Here is a 16,469-nt window from a genome sequence, read left to right on the forward strand (position 1 = left end):
CAAGTGTCTCAATAGAAATACTGAATGTGGAAATCTGACTCAACATCTAACCCTGTCACCAGGCTCCAAAGCCTTACTTCTGTTATTATTATAAGATATACTTGTGTCTTCAAACCCATTTTCACACAGCTGTCTCCAAATATTTTTGGTGGTTGATTGATCTGGTTTTCATTGTTGAAGAGTGATAGAAAGTTTCAAAAATGTATTGAAGTTTGGCATATGAGAGTTTAAAAATTGCCTTCTTGGAGTCTACAGGACTGGAATCTAGGGGGGGTTCCGGGTGTTGCCACAGGGGTACAACAGAACAAGGGTGTTGGCTGTGTCGGGGCAGAGGAGGGGGAGGCGTCATGGACTGTCAAAATCCAAGAAAAAGAACATGGTCCAGGTTGTGCCCTACAGAAGAGGAGATTAAATCTTATGGTCAGAAAAGGAGGAAGCTGGACAAGATGCAGCATGGGCATTTCAAGGTGAACACACACAATGACCTTGCAGTTGTAGGGGCGGTGTAAGATGAAGAAAACTTTTGGCTGATCACAAGGAAAAATCAGTGAGATAAATCAGTTGTGGTGTTCTGTGATCAGGGGCTTCCTAGGTGGAGCTAGTGGTAAAGAACCTGCCTACCAATGCAGGAGACCTGGCTTTGATCCCTAGGTTAGGAAGGTCCCCGGGAGGAGGGCATGGCAACCCACTCCAATATTCTTGCCTGGAGAATCCTCACGGACAGAGAGCCTGGTGGGCTACAGTCCATGGGGTTGCAGAGAGTTGGACATGACTGAAGTGACTGAGCTTGCTTGCACGTACCTGATCATATGAGGGGGAGAAGTATGAGCACTTATTGGCAATTCTTAGAAACAATCTGGCAAGGGGTTGTAGATTTGTAGTTAAATTAAAATTGGAAATAATGCTTGGTTATTGTTGCCATGTTGGTTCCCTATCAAAAAGACATGCAGATCTTGCCAATGTCTGTTTTTTAGGCCATGAGGCATGCAGGATCTTAGTTCCATGACCAGAGATTGAACCTGTGTCCCCTGCAGTGGAATTTCAGTCCTAACCACTGATGTTTGGGTTCTGAGTAACAGCCACCAGTGAGTAATCAGTTAGCAAAGTTTTAGGGATTCTCTACTCATCATTGGCTTCACTTTTAGGGAATAGAGAGCGATCAAAATGGTAGTATTTTTCCTGGGTAAGCCTTCACTGTAACCATGCACCAGCAAATTACTTGGCACTCAGGGATCATAGCAAGAAAAGCTGGAATTTGGAATCCAAGCCAGTTACAGAGGCAAGAATAAGCTAATTTATGCCTGTGTGCGTGGTTGTGTATGTGTGTGTGTGAGTGTGTGTGTGTGTGTGTGTTAGTTGCTTGGTCATGTCCGACTCTTTGTGACCCCATAGACTGTAACCCGCCAGGCTCCTAAGACCTTCAAATTTGGAAGGGCACAATTGAGGTTGTGCCTGAATCTTTACATTTCGAGTACAGAATTTGGTTAAATGAGTTTTTGTTAAATAAGGGGGCCTATAGTATATTACCCCTGTTGTATTTTCCTTCTACTTCCGTCACCTGAATTTACGAAGCCCACTGGCAGTTCAGCACTTCTTTGGCACTTCATTCTCCTGAGAAAATGTACGCAAAGCATGGGGACTCAACCTGAAGGACTAGTTGAGGCTGAGATCAGAAACCACACTATCCCCTCTATTCACAGTCATACTGCATACAGTGCTGAGTGCTCAAAATATGAACAATTCCAGCTACGGCCAAGAAAACTCAAAACCAGCAGACACCCCCCCTGCCCGTGAGAACCTATTAACTTCCCACACATAAGGTCTGAACTATATTGCTTCACCAGTCATTCTTTAAGCCAGTAGTAGAATGGAAAGAGGCTTCCCAGGCTCAGTGGTAAAGAATCTGCTTGATAAGCAGGAGATGGGGGTTCGATCCCTTGGTCGGGAAGAGCCCTTGAAGAAAGAAATGGCAACCCACTCCAGTACTCTTGCCTGGGAAATCCCATGGACAGAGGAGCCTGGTGGGCTACAGTCTGTGGGGTCAAAAAGAGTCAGACATGACTTAGCGACTCAACAACAACAAAGAATGGAAACACACCCTAAAGTTGGTAGATTGTAAACAAACATTTTTTAAAATCCCATTTAATGTTTAATTTGACGTTGCTACCCAAAATAGAAAAAAAAGGTAACTTCAACTTATTTAACAGCAATAGTGTGGCTTTTCTCTGAAGCTACTCTGAAGAAGCAAAATGCTTTAATTAGCATTCACACAATAGGGTTTAATTTATATAAACATGCCACTGGAACACCCTTTCTGGATTAAATTACCGCAGCTGTGAAATTTAAAAACTACTGGGAGCGAGTGAATTTTGTGAAACACTGTACTATGTTTCATGAGAAACTGGCGCCCTCTTTGGGATAAAGAGTGTTATGACAGTTCAATGAGAGCTTTAAAATGCAGTCAATGGCTTAAAAATAAGCACAGTTTTGTTTTAAAGATCCTGGGAAAGGAGAAGAAAGAGCAGATGTGAGAGACATTGCAAAGACAGCACTAACGGGGCTGCAAGGCAAAGATTGGAGACCGGAAGGAAAAATGGCCATCTGGACGACCCAGAATTATAGATTTTTCTGACAATACTACTACTTCTAATTATAATAATTACAATTATTACTGTGAATCCAGCATTTTACAAAATGCTTTATACAGAGATCAGTTTTTGAAGAACTGAGAATAGATTTGCTTTCAATTCTTCAACACTTTGACATAAATAGTTCTTTTACAAAAATTAAAAGACCCTAATGCTGGGAAAGATTGAGGGCAGTAGGAGAAGGGGGAGACAGAAGATGAGATGGTTGGATGGCATCAGTGATTCAATAGACATGAACTTGGGCAAACTCTGGGAGATGGTGAGGAACAGGGAGGCCTGGCATGCCGCCGTCCATGGGGTCTCAGTGGGTCAGACACCACTGAGTGACTGAACAGCAACGATTCATAAGTTCAACAGGAATATAGTGAAACAGGGTGGACTGACTGGCCTCGACAGTGTCCCTTCCAGCCTAAGATTCTATGATTCTACAAACATTTTCCTTCTTTTGATTTAAAAATATTTTCTTGAGCTTACTTTATTAACAAGCTACCCTGGCAGTAGATTCATATGGTAATAACAATGTGTGGATTTTTTTTTCTTTCCTATTGAGGGAAAACAATTCAACAAAACCAACATTTTTCTATGTGTTTTCCTGTGTAACCTTCTATGTAATAGATAGCTGGGGATATGACTGGAATTGAAAAGAAGATACAGTTTATCTGTCATGGAGTTTAAAATCGGGTAGAGGAGACACACACTCCTCAGACAATCCCTGCAGTGACCGTAGGATTATGAGATGAGCCAGTGCTCTGGAATAAAGGACTACTGTCCTCTGAAGCTGTGTAACAAAGGACCTGCTCTGTGCTCGGGGTGAGGGAGAACTGCCCTGAGGAAATGGGCTGGGGCTGGGGCTTCACGGAAGACAGGGAGCACTCCTGTGCGGGGCAGGAGGAGAGCGCTGTCGTAGAGAGAGCCCAGTAGGAGAGCCCCGCCTGCATAGGGCCTGTGGTGGGAGCAAGGCAGAGCGAGACCAGCATGGAGGGGCTAGTCGAGCTGGGCCTGGCGCCAGTGCTGCTGGGCCTTGAAGATGTTGCTAGGCATTTGGGTATTTGTCTTTCACCTATGGGGCCTCAGGGCTTCCCTGATAGCTCAGTTGGTAAAGAATCTGCCTGCAATGCAGGAGACCCCGCTTTGATCCCTGGGTCGGGAAGATCCCCTCGGGAAGGGATAGGCTACCCACTCCAGTATTCTTGGGATGCCCTGGTGGCTCAGCTGGTAAAGAATCCGCCCGCAATGCGGGAGACCTGGGTTGGGAAGATCCCCTGGAGAATGGAAAGGTCTACCCACTCCAGGATCCTGGCCTGGAGAATTTCATAGACTGTAGTCCATGGACTCACAAAGAGTTGGGCAGGACTGCACGACTGTTTCTTCTCTTTCTTCTATGGTGCCTCAAGGCCTGAACTTTGTTGAGCTTTTCAGAGCTGCCCAATGAGAGTGTGGCCCCTGCAGGTAAGACCTAGGACTTCCCAGCCTTCACATCCTACAGGGTATGCAAATAGTGAATGCTGTTTTTTTGTTTTGTTTTGTTTAGTTGCTCAGCTGTGTCTGACTCTTTGTGACCCCACAGACGTAGCCCACCAGGCTCCTCTGTCTATGAGATTTCCCAGGCAAGAATACTGGAGTGGGTTGCCATTTCCTTCTCCAGGGTATCTTCCCAAACCAGGGATCAAACCTGAGTCTCCTGTAGGCAGGTTCCTCACCACTGAGCCACATGGGAAGCCAGGGAATCTCCTGTATCTGGATGTAGTCTGTTGCTCATTTGCTCTCATTGCATTAAATTAGCCTTGCGGGGAAGGAGTACTCATCACGCATCGATGCTATGACACTTCTGATCTAAGCTAAATAAGGACAAAAATCCCTCCTCCCCTCAGACAGAAGGAGCTGGGATGAAAATCAGGGAATATGACCCCAAACCCCTCCTTCCCTGGTGAACATTCCACCCCTTCATTTGTACACCCCTCATTACCAGCTTGTCGAAGAAACGCAGGGCAGCAGCTCCTCACTCTTCTGCCCACTCTTCCTCTGAGAGTGTATTCTTGATTAAATAAATTCTCACTTTACTTTGTTAACCTCCCTGCTGCATCTCTGTATTCTTTCTACAATGAAGCAAAAACCTTAAATTCACCAGGAACATTTTCATATTGGCTATTAAATATATTGAAATCCTCATTTGAAAATGAAAACGGCCTTAGAATGCAAAATAAAGAACTAGGTTAACCCTGTTATATTCTAATTTGAAGTTCACCATATTTTAATATATAATCAAGATGATCATTTTTCACTTATCATAAGAGTAAAGTGGTTGAAGGGCAAGGGATGTTTCTAGGAATTTAGTATATGAACTTAGATAAGTGATTTTCTTTATCTTCTATTTTTAAAGAAAGAAATGTATGAAGGAAAATGGTGTATGGGGATGGATGTTAACCAGATGTATTATGGTGGTCATTTATAATATATACAGATATCGAGTCATTATATCATGCATCTGAAACTATTATACCTCAAGAAAAAAGAAAAAAAGAAAATAATTCTTTGTTCCTATTACAGTGAGATATTGGGCTTCCCAGGTAGCTCAGTGGTAAAGAATTCGCCTACAATGCAGGAGATGCAAGAGACCAGGGTTTGATCCCTGGGTTGGGAAGATTACCCAGAGAAAGAAATGGCAACCCACTGCAGTATTCTTGCCTGGAAAATCTCATGGACAAAGGAAACTAGGTGGGCTACAGTTCATGGGGTAGCAAAGAGGTGGACATGATTGAGCAGGCATGCACTGTTAAGATAGTGAGTTCAGGGAAATAACTGTAGTGAAACATACTGATAGAATAGAAATAAATAGTATGAGATTGTTGAGACATACAAGCTGTTTTCATTGGACATCCGTGTAGCAGGCATTCTCCTTTGTGTAAAAGGGTGTAACGAGTGTATGAACTCGTAAGCTCCCCTTTACGTGAGAAGAGAGAGACATGTTGTTCCTTCAGACTGGAGGGAACACGGACATCAGTCTTTCTTGGCAGCCTCTACCCAGCTTGCCAACCTAGGTGGATTTGCTTGCCCTCCACTCCAGTAATACAATAGCCTCTTTCCTTCCGGTAAGGATTGCCTGACCACTTAACCCTGCCCTGAGTCTTTGTCTCATGCCACTCATAATATTGTGGTTTAAGCACAAAGAATTTTAACATCCCTCACATCCCAAAATAAACAGCAGTTCTGGAAATGTCATAGGGCTTTCATTGTACAGGAAGTGAATTTAAATAACTCAGGGGAAATTGTGGAAACTTTCTGATGCTCCCCACCTCCCTCCGGTTTTCAAGAACAAACAAATATAAGTGCTTGGAAATAACACAGTTTCTAGTTGATGTGAATGGACATTAAAAATCATTATATGTGGCCTGTCATTTAGTATATGAAATTTATGCACTCCTAGTATCTTTTTTAAGTGTAATGAACTCAGTGTTTTAAATAATGCAAGTGACCTTCAATAACAATTATAGTGGATTTGACTCTAGGATAATTTACAATGTTTTCCTCACCATAATTATCAAAAACAGTACCAAATGATCATATCTAATCAGTTAGTTTTAAGGGACAGCTGTCTCTTGCTAAACCAAGAAACAACAATGTTGAACGCAGAACTATTTGCAACAAATAATAACAAAATCAGAATCCCAACTGTATCTATTATTTGTATATGAGCCTTGGGTATGATCAGGGATTTTTTCACACTTCATGCAGAGAAGTAGGAAAAGAAAAAAGATTTTCAATGTCCTCCAAAAGAACTTTCAGGGCATGGAAAAGGGCCACTTGTGCATGAATGCTGCTTCACGAAGCCAAAAATAATAAAAGTTACAGGAAAGTCAGGTGACTAAATTATTCCAGCCTGGAGGCAGGCTCACTTAGAAGCTAGGAATTCCTCTGTGAAAGACTGGAGTTCCCAGTGCCCTTGACGGCAACAAAAAATAAAATATTAATAAGGCTAATGTTTCCTAACAATTCCTTTCAAGTCCTGTTTTCTGTGAAACATGGCATATTCTTTTGACAGAAGAATGCTTACTCCAATTAGTTGGAAATTTCACTTTCCATGGAAGAAATATTTCATGAAATCTGATGGAAACATTCCCAATCACTGGAAAAGAAAGCACCTCTAACTTACTGGTTGAAGAAATAAATCCATAAGCAAAGCAAGAAGAGATTTTAATAGTATCTATTGAGTTTCCAGGTCTGTAACATGAAGACTGGGCTTCCCAGGTGGCTCAGTAGTAAAGAATCCTCCTGCAATGCAGGAGACGTGGGTTTGATCCCTGGGTCTGGAAGATCCCCAAGAGAAGGAAATGGTAACCCACAAGTATTCTTGCCTGGAGAGTCCCATGGACAGAGGAGCCTGGAGGGCTGTGGTCCATGGGGTTGCAAAGAGTTGGACACCACTGAGTGACTGAACATGCAACATGAAGGTTACTACTGAGATTAAAGGAAATCTTTGGAGATTCGTCTCTTACTGGAACAGAACTCCCTGCTTTACATAAAGTAATAGGAACTGACTGAAGCATTTATGCCTAATGAATTTGATAATTTTCACATGGACCCCAACCACTGAGAGGTCAAGATGGCAGCTCACAGGATTTAAGCACAAATAAGTACCATGACGCTACCAAGAGGCAGTGACAGTTTGTAAAGGTTCTATAGTATAAGTTAATTCTAGGTTTCTTCCCTCGGGAAAATGGACAGTGCTGTTTAAACTCCAAGGCAGTTGTTGTAGCATTAAAATAAGTATGTTTTGAAACTTAGAGAAGTAATGTTACACTTTAATTTTATAAAATATGACCATGGAATTATTTCTAAGCCTAGCTTTCCTTTTAGTAGCCATTAGAGTAAGTAAGAAGATAAACCTTTTGGAATTTCAACCTTATCACATAATTTAATGATTTAAAATAAAAATCCTAATGCCAGCATTTGAGAACTTTTTGCCGATTCTGTAAAGATAGGAAAAATTAAATTGATTTACTGAAATAAGGAAATTTTCTAATGTTGGATATTCTATACATGCCAGACACTGTGCTAAGGACTTTGTAAACATTATTAAATCTAATTCTCAAAATCCCCATTTTACAGAGGAGGCAAATATCCCCATTTTACAGAGGAGTAAACAAAAAATGAAACCATGATTCTGCTCCGGGCACTTTCTTAGGTTAAAATGTCTACCATTCTTTCTATCATGCTAGTTGTTTTTATCACTGAAGAAATGCTTTGATTAAACTTTAATTTCTGGAAGATTAATTTTTATGATAATTTCTGTAATAGTCCTCTTTTTTAACCCTTCTTTTAAAATACACAAAAATGGATTTTGTTACTGTGGGGTCATTTCATATAAGATATGTATTTAAATATTAAAAGTTGCTTAAATCATGTGTATATAACATACCATATGGGAAATCTATTTTAATATAGAATATTTTGCGCTAAAATCTATCTACATGGGCTGAAAGCTTTTATTAGTCTAGAACACAATCTGGTGTTGCTTCTGATTTTATTCACATGATTGTGTCTATTATCAGGCATGTGGATACACTCGAGCACATGAATGCATGTTCATCTATGCACATGTGCACACACACATTATTCTTCAAACTATATTTTGAAGGAAAACAGAGGCATAATTATAACAACTTTCTCTGCTCTTTAGACGTCCGTCTGCTTATACTATCTGATTTTCGTAGACGACTTTGTAGATGGTTCGTGTATGATTCTCATTTACTTCCCATCTTAATCCGTAAGTTCTACCCCTTGCTCTCCTCTTCACCTAGACCCTGAGATGCTCAGAGTATTTCACAGCATAGTACCTTAATTCACATGTAATGATATAGTCTTCCACTGGCCCCTTTATAGTCTTAAAACTCATCCAAGTGCCAATGACAAAGAATTGTCCCATGTGGCAGTATCGTATGCTGGAAAGGGTTACCAACTGAGTTAGGAGGATGGTAGCCTGAATCAGAAGCCTGTTTTTGCCACTTATGACTGTATGGTCTTGGGTAGATTTCTTCACCTCTCTAGTCTCAGTTTCCATGTCTGTAAAATGGAGCTATTTCCCATGCCTGCCTCCATGGCTATTAAGAAGATCTGGTGTGATAAATTGCTAGATAAGTAATAGCTAACTGCAGCGAAGCCTGCCATACCAGTTCTCCCTCTCTTACAAAACGAATAGGCCTCGAACCCTCAAGCTCCTGCTTAAAGCTTGAAGCGTAGGTACGATGGCTGTGGCGGCCATCCAGTGATCGTAGGTGAGAGGAAGGCCCAGAGAGTCACAGAGACCTGGCTTCTGCCTTCTCAAGCCTCCGCGCCAGTCCTGGGCCACCAACCTTCAGATTTCTTCTTTGTTGAGAGAAAAAGAAACCCCAGAGGTTGAAGACACCGTTCGCTGTGATTTCTGTTCTGTGCAGGTAGACTCCGTCTCTACCTGAGACGCTGAGCTCGGACGAGCTTGTGCTGGGTCCGGAGCACCTGGCAGGCGTTGTGCCCTGTGACCCCCAGGAGACTGAGGTGTAGCGAGATTAAGCAATGCACCCAGTGTCACATGGATCTGCCGGTGGCTGTCACGTACTCATGGCGGCCTCCACAACGGATTCAATTATTTAATTATTGTCAGAAATATGATACCAGGTCACACCCTAAACCAAAACTTTTTTTTTCTGACCAACATCTCCCAGCAGTTCTATAGCTCTGGTCATGTTATCCTGATTGTGTTACCTGGGGTCGATTTTGCGGCTACTCTGTCTTACATCTGTGTCATCAGGAAGTTGCTTTCCCGAAAATCAGATGTTCTGTGTGTGTGGCATTTTCCCTTCATGCTAAGTCTTTCCCCAATTGGTAAGTCTAGACTTTGTAAATGTTCCCATGTAAATAACTAGGGATACGATCTATGACAGAACTTTGGGGACTAGGTCATCAACTTTGGAGGATGTTAGAGTGAATTTTGAGCAAACTCTGGGAGATGGTGAGGGACAGAGAAGTCTGGCAAGCTGCAGTCCCTGGGGTCACGAAGAGTTGGACACGACTAGGCAACTGAACAACAGAGTGGACCTAAAACTGAGTAGTCTTGCCCTTAAGGATCCTCTGCAAGGATGTGATAATGATAAAATAATGGTTTTAAAACATTTGGTGAGTGCTAAGCACGTGCTAGGCATGATTCAAGTCACTTTACAACCACATTACTTACTCATTCTGTCCTCATAGCAACTCTGTGGCAGGTGATACAATAATCTCCATTTTTCAGGTGAGAAAACTGATGCTAATAAGTGACAGAAAAGGAATTTGAACTCTGGAAGGTTGACTCTAGAAATCCAGCTGTCCTTGATATCTGAAGGGGATTGGTTTCAGGACCCACGCAGATACAAAATCCAAGGATGCTCAAGACTCATATAAAATAGTGCAGTATTTGCATATAACCTATGCATATCCTCCAGTATACTTTATAGCATCTCTAGATTACTTATAATACTTCAACTCAGTTCAGTTCAGTCGCTCAGTCATGTCTGACTTTTTGTGACCCCATGAATCACAGCACACCAGGCCTCCCTGTCCATCACCAACTCCCAGAGTCTACCCAAACCCATGTCCATCGAGTCGGTGATGCCATCCAGCCATCTCATCCTCTGTCATCCCCTTCTCCTCCTGCCCCCAATCCTTCCCAGCATTAGGGTCTTTTCCAATGAGTCAGCTCTACGCATGAGGTGGCCAAATACAGTGTAAATATCATGAAAATAGTTGTAAATACAATTATGTAAATACTATGTAAATGGTGCTGGCATGCAGCAAATTCAAGTTTTGCCTTTTAGAACTTTCTGGAATTGCTTTTAATATTCTTGATCTTAGATTGGTATAATCCACAGGTGCAGAATCCTTGGATATGGAGGGCCAGCTGTCTGTCCTGTCTAATAAGAGAGTATTCATTGATTATCAAAGCTTACACTCTTAACTGGTAATATGGTATAGCTACACTTCACTCCCATTAGAAAACTCTCGCTTCATATTGTAATTGTGGTGCCAAGATAGAATATTCATTGGCAATTTTGTGAAGAATATAAAGTGTATCTATATTTTTGGCTCACATCAGCATTGTCATTTGGGTCCACATTACTTTGGTCCCATTTAGAACTGACTTTACTATGCTTTGTATGCATGCTGTCGCTTCAGTCCTGTCTGACTCTGTGCAACCCTATGGACTGTAGCATGCCAGACTCCTCTGTCTGTGGGATTCTCCGGGCAAGACTGCTAGAGTGGGTTGCCATGCCCTTCTTCAGAGAATCTTCCCCACCCTGGGATTGAATGCCCATCTCCTGTGGCTCCTGCATTGCAGGTGAATTCTTTACTGCTGAGCCACCAGGGAAGCCCTTTGCTATGCTTTGGCATTTAGCTATTAGGTTGCGTTGAGGGTATGAGGAAGTTTTACAGTTCTTGTGTGTTTACTATAATGACCTTGTTGGAAATGTTTTCTGCTCCATCATATAATATCATTAGATAATAAACAGTCCAGCACAAACTGGCTAAAGCAAAATTGGAAATTACTGGCTCATGGAATTGAAAAGTCTAAATGTGCTTCAAGGATGGTTAGATCCATGCACAGAAGATGTCAGCAGAATTTACTTTCTCTCATTCCATCTTGACCCCATTCTTGGATAAGCTCTGCTCGAGATCTCTCAATAGCTTCAGCAGCAGCTCCAGGACTCACACTTTCTCATGTTCAAGTTCAGAATCTCTTTCCAGAAGTCCAGGTCATCTGACTGGGTCCAGATTAGCTCTGATTAGGTCACATGCTTATCTCCGAACCAATCCCTGTAGCCAGGGGAATGCAGTGCATGCAGTGGTCTTGTCTGAGTCACTATTCAACCTCTGGTCAAGGGGGAGGGGAGGTTGGAGTCAAATCCAGAAGATGCACGTAGATCATGGGTGAGTTGAAGATGGCCCCCCAGAGGAAAATTATGTTTAGTTTTCAGAGTAAAAGTGGATGGGCTCCAGGCAGCAAAACCAGCACACTCTACTATGGCCCTCTTTACATATTTGTGGGAGAAACTCTGGTGGGATTTTATTTTATGGACTCTGATTATTGTGCCTGATTATGTTCACCATACGGTAAGAAGGAGACTTGAGATTCTATTTGCTGATCATCTCCAATAACTGTCAAAGACCAATGGCATGCAGGCTGTAAGCTTTGTTTCATATTCCTAATATTTAGGAACGTTCTTACATTTCTTGCCTCATCTATTCATGTTTTCTTTTATAGTATACATTTTATAAGCTGCTTTGAAATTCTTTTGGAAAGAGAAAGCATGTAAAGACTTTAAAATGTGATTTTGAATATTGGGTATGTGCAAACTGTCTAAATGTCTGAGCTAAGATTCCCAATATGTTCCCAGGAAAGATTAGCATGGTTATTAATATTATTCCTATTTATAACTTTACCAGAAAAAAAAAAATAGAGTGTATTTTAGTCTCTGCCTAGACCAATTATTCTCCATTTGTCTCACTGATAATTTTCTATAATTTTTAATCTTTTAAGATTCAGTTTAACTATTAACTTTTCCCCCATGATTCCATCTTCTTCCATCACCAGATCCTCAAGGTCAAGGTCATCCCTTCACGCTCCTATTATTTGTTTGCCTCTGGAAAGAGCTCTCAGAGAGCAAGGATGCCACACTCATGCCTGTACCTCCAGCTCCTAGCATAGTGCGGGAGTAAGTGCTCAGTAAAAGTTCATTGGGCTTTCTTGGTGGTCCAGTGGCTGAGAATTTGACTGCCAATGCAGGGGACATGGTTTGATCCCTGGGCTGGGAATACCCCACAAGCCACCAGGCAACTAAGCCCATGCACCACAACTACTAGGGCTGCATGCTACCACTACTGAAGCCCGGGCACCTATAGCCCGTGCTTCCCAACAGGAGAAGACACTGTAGTGAAAAGTCCACACACCACAACAAAGAGTAGCTCCCTCTCGTTGCAATGAGAGAAAGCCAACTCGCATCAGCGAAGACCCAGCACAAAGATAAGTAAATAAAGTTCATGAAAAAAAGGAAGAAAGAAAGAAAGGTGGAAAAGAAGGAAGGGAGGGAGGGAGGAAGGGAGAAAATGATCTTTTAACCTAGAGAATGGTTTCATCACAAATGACTTTATGGATAAATATTGCCTGTGGTTAGTAGATGGGGCTAGCCATTTATCTGGCAGAAAGAAATCTTCCCCAACGCCAACATAAGTTCTGATTAATTTCTTAATTTATATAGTAAAGGATTTATAACATAAGGATGAAGACCACAGAAGATAATCTTCCCCTTGGTGCCCTGTTCACACCCAGAGACCGAAAGTTACTTTCTCAGTGTTGTTGCCACCCCCAAAGGGGTTCTTGAGAATGGCAGAGGGATGGAATCTCTGTATAGTGTTTGTTTGCCTAATAATAGAGGCTTTAAGGGTTTTTAGAAACCCTTAAGGGTTTTCTTGGGGAATCATTTAAGTTTCCCATTTACTGGTAAATATTTGTGGTAAAAACATCATTCTCTTTTATTTCAGAAGTTAAAAAAAAAAAGAACTTGAGATCATTAGCAAAATAATGGGCTCCCCAAACACAATCATTCATTTGAAGGTGTGTCTACGGTAAACACAAGCCTGAAGGCTGCTGCGCCTTCTCTGTGAACACTTTCTGCCTCCAAGCTATGATCTTCAAAGATCTCAGAGAATTGCACTTGCATTCTCTCTTCTTGTTCAGTTACACGGTAACTCTTTGCGATGCCATGGACTGCAGAACGCCAGGCTTCCCTATCCTTCACCAGCTCCTGGAGTTTGCTCAACTTATGTCCATTAAGTCGGTGATGCCATCCAACCATCTCATCCCCTGTCATCCACTTCTCCTGGCTTGAATCTTTCCCAGCATCAGGTTCTTTTCCAATGAGTTGGCTCTTCGCATCAGGTGGCCAAAGAATTGGAACTTCAGCTTTAGCATCAGTCTTTCAATGAATATTAAGGACTGATCTCCTTTAGGATGGACTGGGTGGATGTCTGTGCACTTACATGTTGTTTTTTACATTTTTATGATGCTGTTTCATCTATCTGAAAGTTTAGAGTGAAATGATACTGTACAGATATCATGATAATGGGCCAACTGATACAGGTGAGAAATACTCGATTACTGTGAAGTTCTAGTTCTTTCCCACTGTTTAGTCAACATACACTTATAGCAACTATTCATTTGGCTATTTTAACACATTATCTTGAAGTTATAAAATGGATCTTCATTTTGTTTTTTAATTAATTTTTACTGGAGTATAGTTGCTTTAAAATGTGTTAGTTTCTACTGCAGGGCAAAACGAATCAGCCACACATACACATATATCGCTTCCCTTTTGGACTTCCTTCCTATTCAGCCCATTAAGTAGAGTTCCCTGTGCTCTACAGTATGTTCTCATTAGTTATCTATTTTATATATAGTATTAATAGTGTATATGTGTCAACCCCAGTCTCCCAATTCCTCCCAACCCCCTCCCATTCTCCCATGGTATCCAGCAAATCTTCATTTTAAAAAAACTTTAAAAAACAAAGCCAGCTTGGGATACCTGCTTATTTTCCCCAGCCAATAGATATCAGGAATGCACTTATCTGACAGATCAGCTCCTAGTATTCCTGCAAGGAAGGGCTTTATATAAACACCGCTTCAAAATCTCCCTCGGAAAGAGCCTGTTCAACCCTCCTTACCCAATACAAACAAACAACAAAAACAACAAACTCCAGGCCCTCCTTTGCATATTTTTCTTCTAGTAAGTTGAATATTTGAAAAATGTGTCAAATAGCAACATTGCACACGTTGTCTGCATTCTGGCCACCAAGGACCACCAATAACTGGTTATGGGAACAAGGGCCACAGCACCATTTTCATAAGAAAGTTTCTTCAATGTGGGGGTTTTAGAGAACCTAGTTTTAGTGCTTACTTTTCAAAGAGGAAAAAAGTACTGAATGTCTCTCAGAATATATGGTCTAGGAAGGAGGGTCTATCTCAGCCCTAGCCCATTCTTATCAATTATAAGTTTTCAATAGGTATTAGTTAATGTCAAGTGCTCATGTCACACACAAAGGTTTTTTTCCCAAGCCATTTACTTTTCTTAGCTTTCTTAAGTCAAAAAAATTATTTTCTTATTTCAGAAAAAAGTTTTTCATTTTACTTCTTTTAAAATTCAGAAGGCCAAGAAGGAGCTGGGACGTCAGGCAGGGCAGGTGTGGAAGAAGGAAGGGCTGAAAGCTTAACAGGAGTTAGAGGGTGTTGTATGGAAAGAATGAGTTTGTGGTTTGAATTTTTCAGGTGGAATGATTTTCAGTCTTTGCGTTCATTAGGAAACAAGCCACTCTTCAGTGTAGACCTTGTTTGCCTTTTGTTGTTGTAAAATGTAAATCTCAGATTTCCCTGGTGGCTCAGACAGTAACACGTCTGCCTATAATGCGGGAGACCAGGGTTCAACTGATGAGCCGGGAAGATCTCTTGGAGAAGCAAATAGCAACCCACTCCAGTGTTCTTGCCTGAAAAATCCCATGGACAGAGGAGCCTGGAGCTACAGTCCATGGGGTCGCAAAGAGCTGGACACGACTGAGAAACTTCACTTTCACTTTTCTGCTGTGTGCCCATACCCAGCGCAGTGCCTGGCAGATAGCAGGTGCTTACCTATCTATTGAGTGATAAATAATGTAGGAGCTTTTGATTTTGAACTCTAAGGACCAGTACAATGATAGGAAATTTCCTCATTCCAGTTAATAAAACACTGAATGTGCATCAGGTATTAAGAAAACATTTTAGGCACTTTGTGCAGAAAGCTCAAGCTTCTGTGTTCTGGTTCAGCCCGTTCTCCTAAGCAAGTCTGTAGGCCCTCAGAGTCCAGACACAGAAGCACCTCCACCCAGCTCACCTCGAAGTACAGGTGGTGGACCTGGCAGAGAGGAGACGACACCTGGTGTCTAGGAGAGGATGGGCCTCTGGGAAGTTCCCAGGCCAGCATCCTCAATGGCAGAAACTAAGCTACTGTACTTGGATGAAACCACCTACCTCAAAGAGAGTTAAGACCGTCACCATTGCTACATTTGCCCATCTCTCCCTTTAAGTCACGTTGGCCAAGCATGTTGCTCTCATTTTCATAAAAATAAAGAAAGAAGGAATGGGGGGAAGGAAGGGGAGAGGGGGCTGAGAGAGAGAGGGAGGGAGGAAGAATGAATTTTTACAGTAAAAGCTTTTCCTAAATCTACTGTGGGCTTCCCTGGTGGTGCTAGTGGTAAAGAATCCACCTGCTAATGCAGGAGACGCAAGAGATGTGAGTTCGGTCTCTGGGTTGGGAAGGTCTGGTGAAGATGGAAATGGCAACCCACTCTGGTATTCTTGACTGGGAAATCCCACAGACAAAGGAGCCTGGTGGGCTACAGTCATGGGGTCGCAAACAGTCAGACACGACTGAGCATGCTCACGCTGTTGGCCTCCGAAACACCAAGAGGACTCCGCACCTCTTTCTCTCATCCCTGTCACTGCAGAAAACTCTGGCAGGAAGGAAAACTTCTCTGAAGCCAGTTTACTTCACATCACCACGCTTCTCAATATTTGTTTCTATTAATAAGCAGACATAGGTTTGAAAGGCCTCCTTGTTTCAGGCATTTTTTTCCTCTTCCTTTTTTGTTCCCTGCCATTCTATCTTGTGTTTTGCTTTTTTTTAATCTAAAGAAAACCTCACAATGGCTTGGATAAATGACACTAATTTGTGTTTATAGTATCTCACTTCACTTAATGCTGCTTGGGGTTCTTACGGCTGTCTGACT

The 16,469-nt window shown here is 41.9% G+C and overlaps 1 protein-coding gene across 1 annotated transcript in view; it reads right to left on the bottom strand.

The window, feature by feature from the left end:
* CLDN10 (claudin 10) overlaps positions 1-16,469 on the bottom strand; it is a 91,305-nt gene that overhangs the window by 35,937 nt on the left and 38,899 nt on the right. The window lies entirely within an intron of this gene.

Source organism: Odocoileus virginianus, chromosome 8 (assembly GCF_023699985.2).
Source record: "Odocoileus virginianus isolate 20LAN1187 ecotype Illinois chromosome 8, Ovbor_1.2, whole genome shotgun sequence".
In the NCBI taxonomy this organism is placed as follows: Eukaryota; Metazoa; Chordata; class Mammalia; order Artiodactyla; family Cervidae; genus Odocoileus; species Odocoileus virginianus.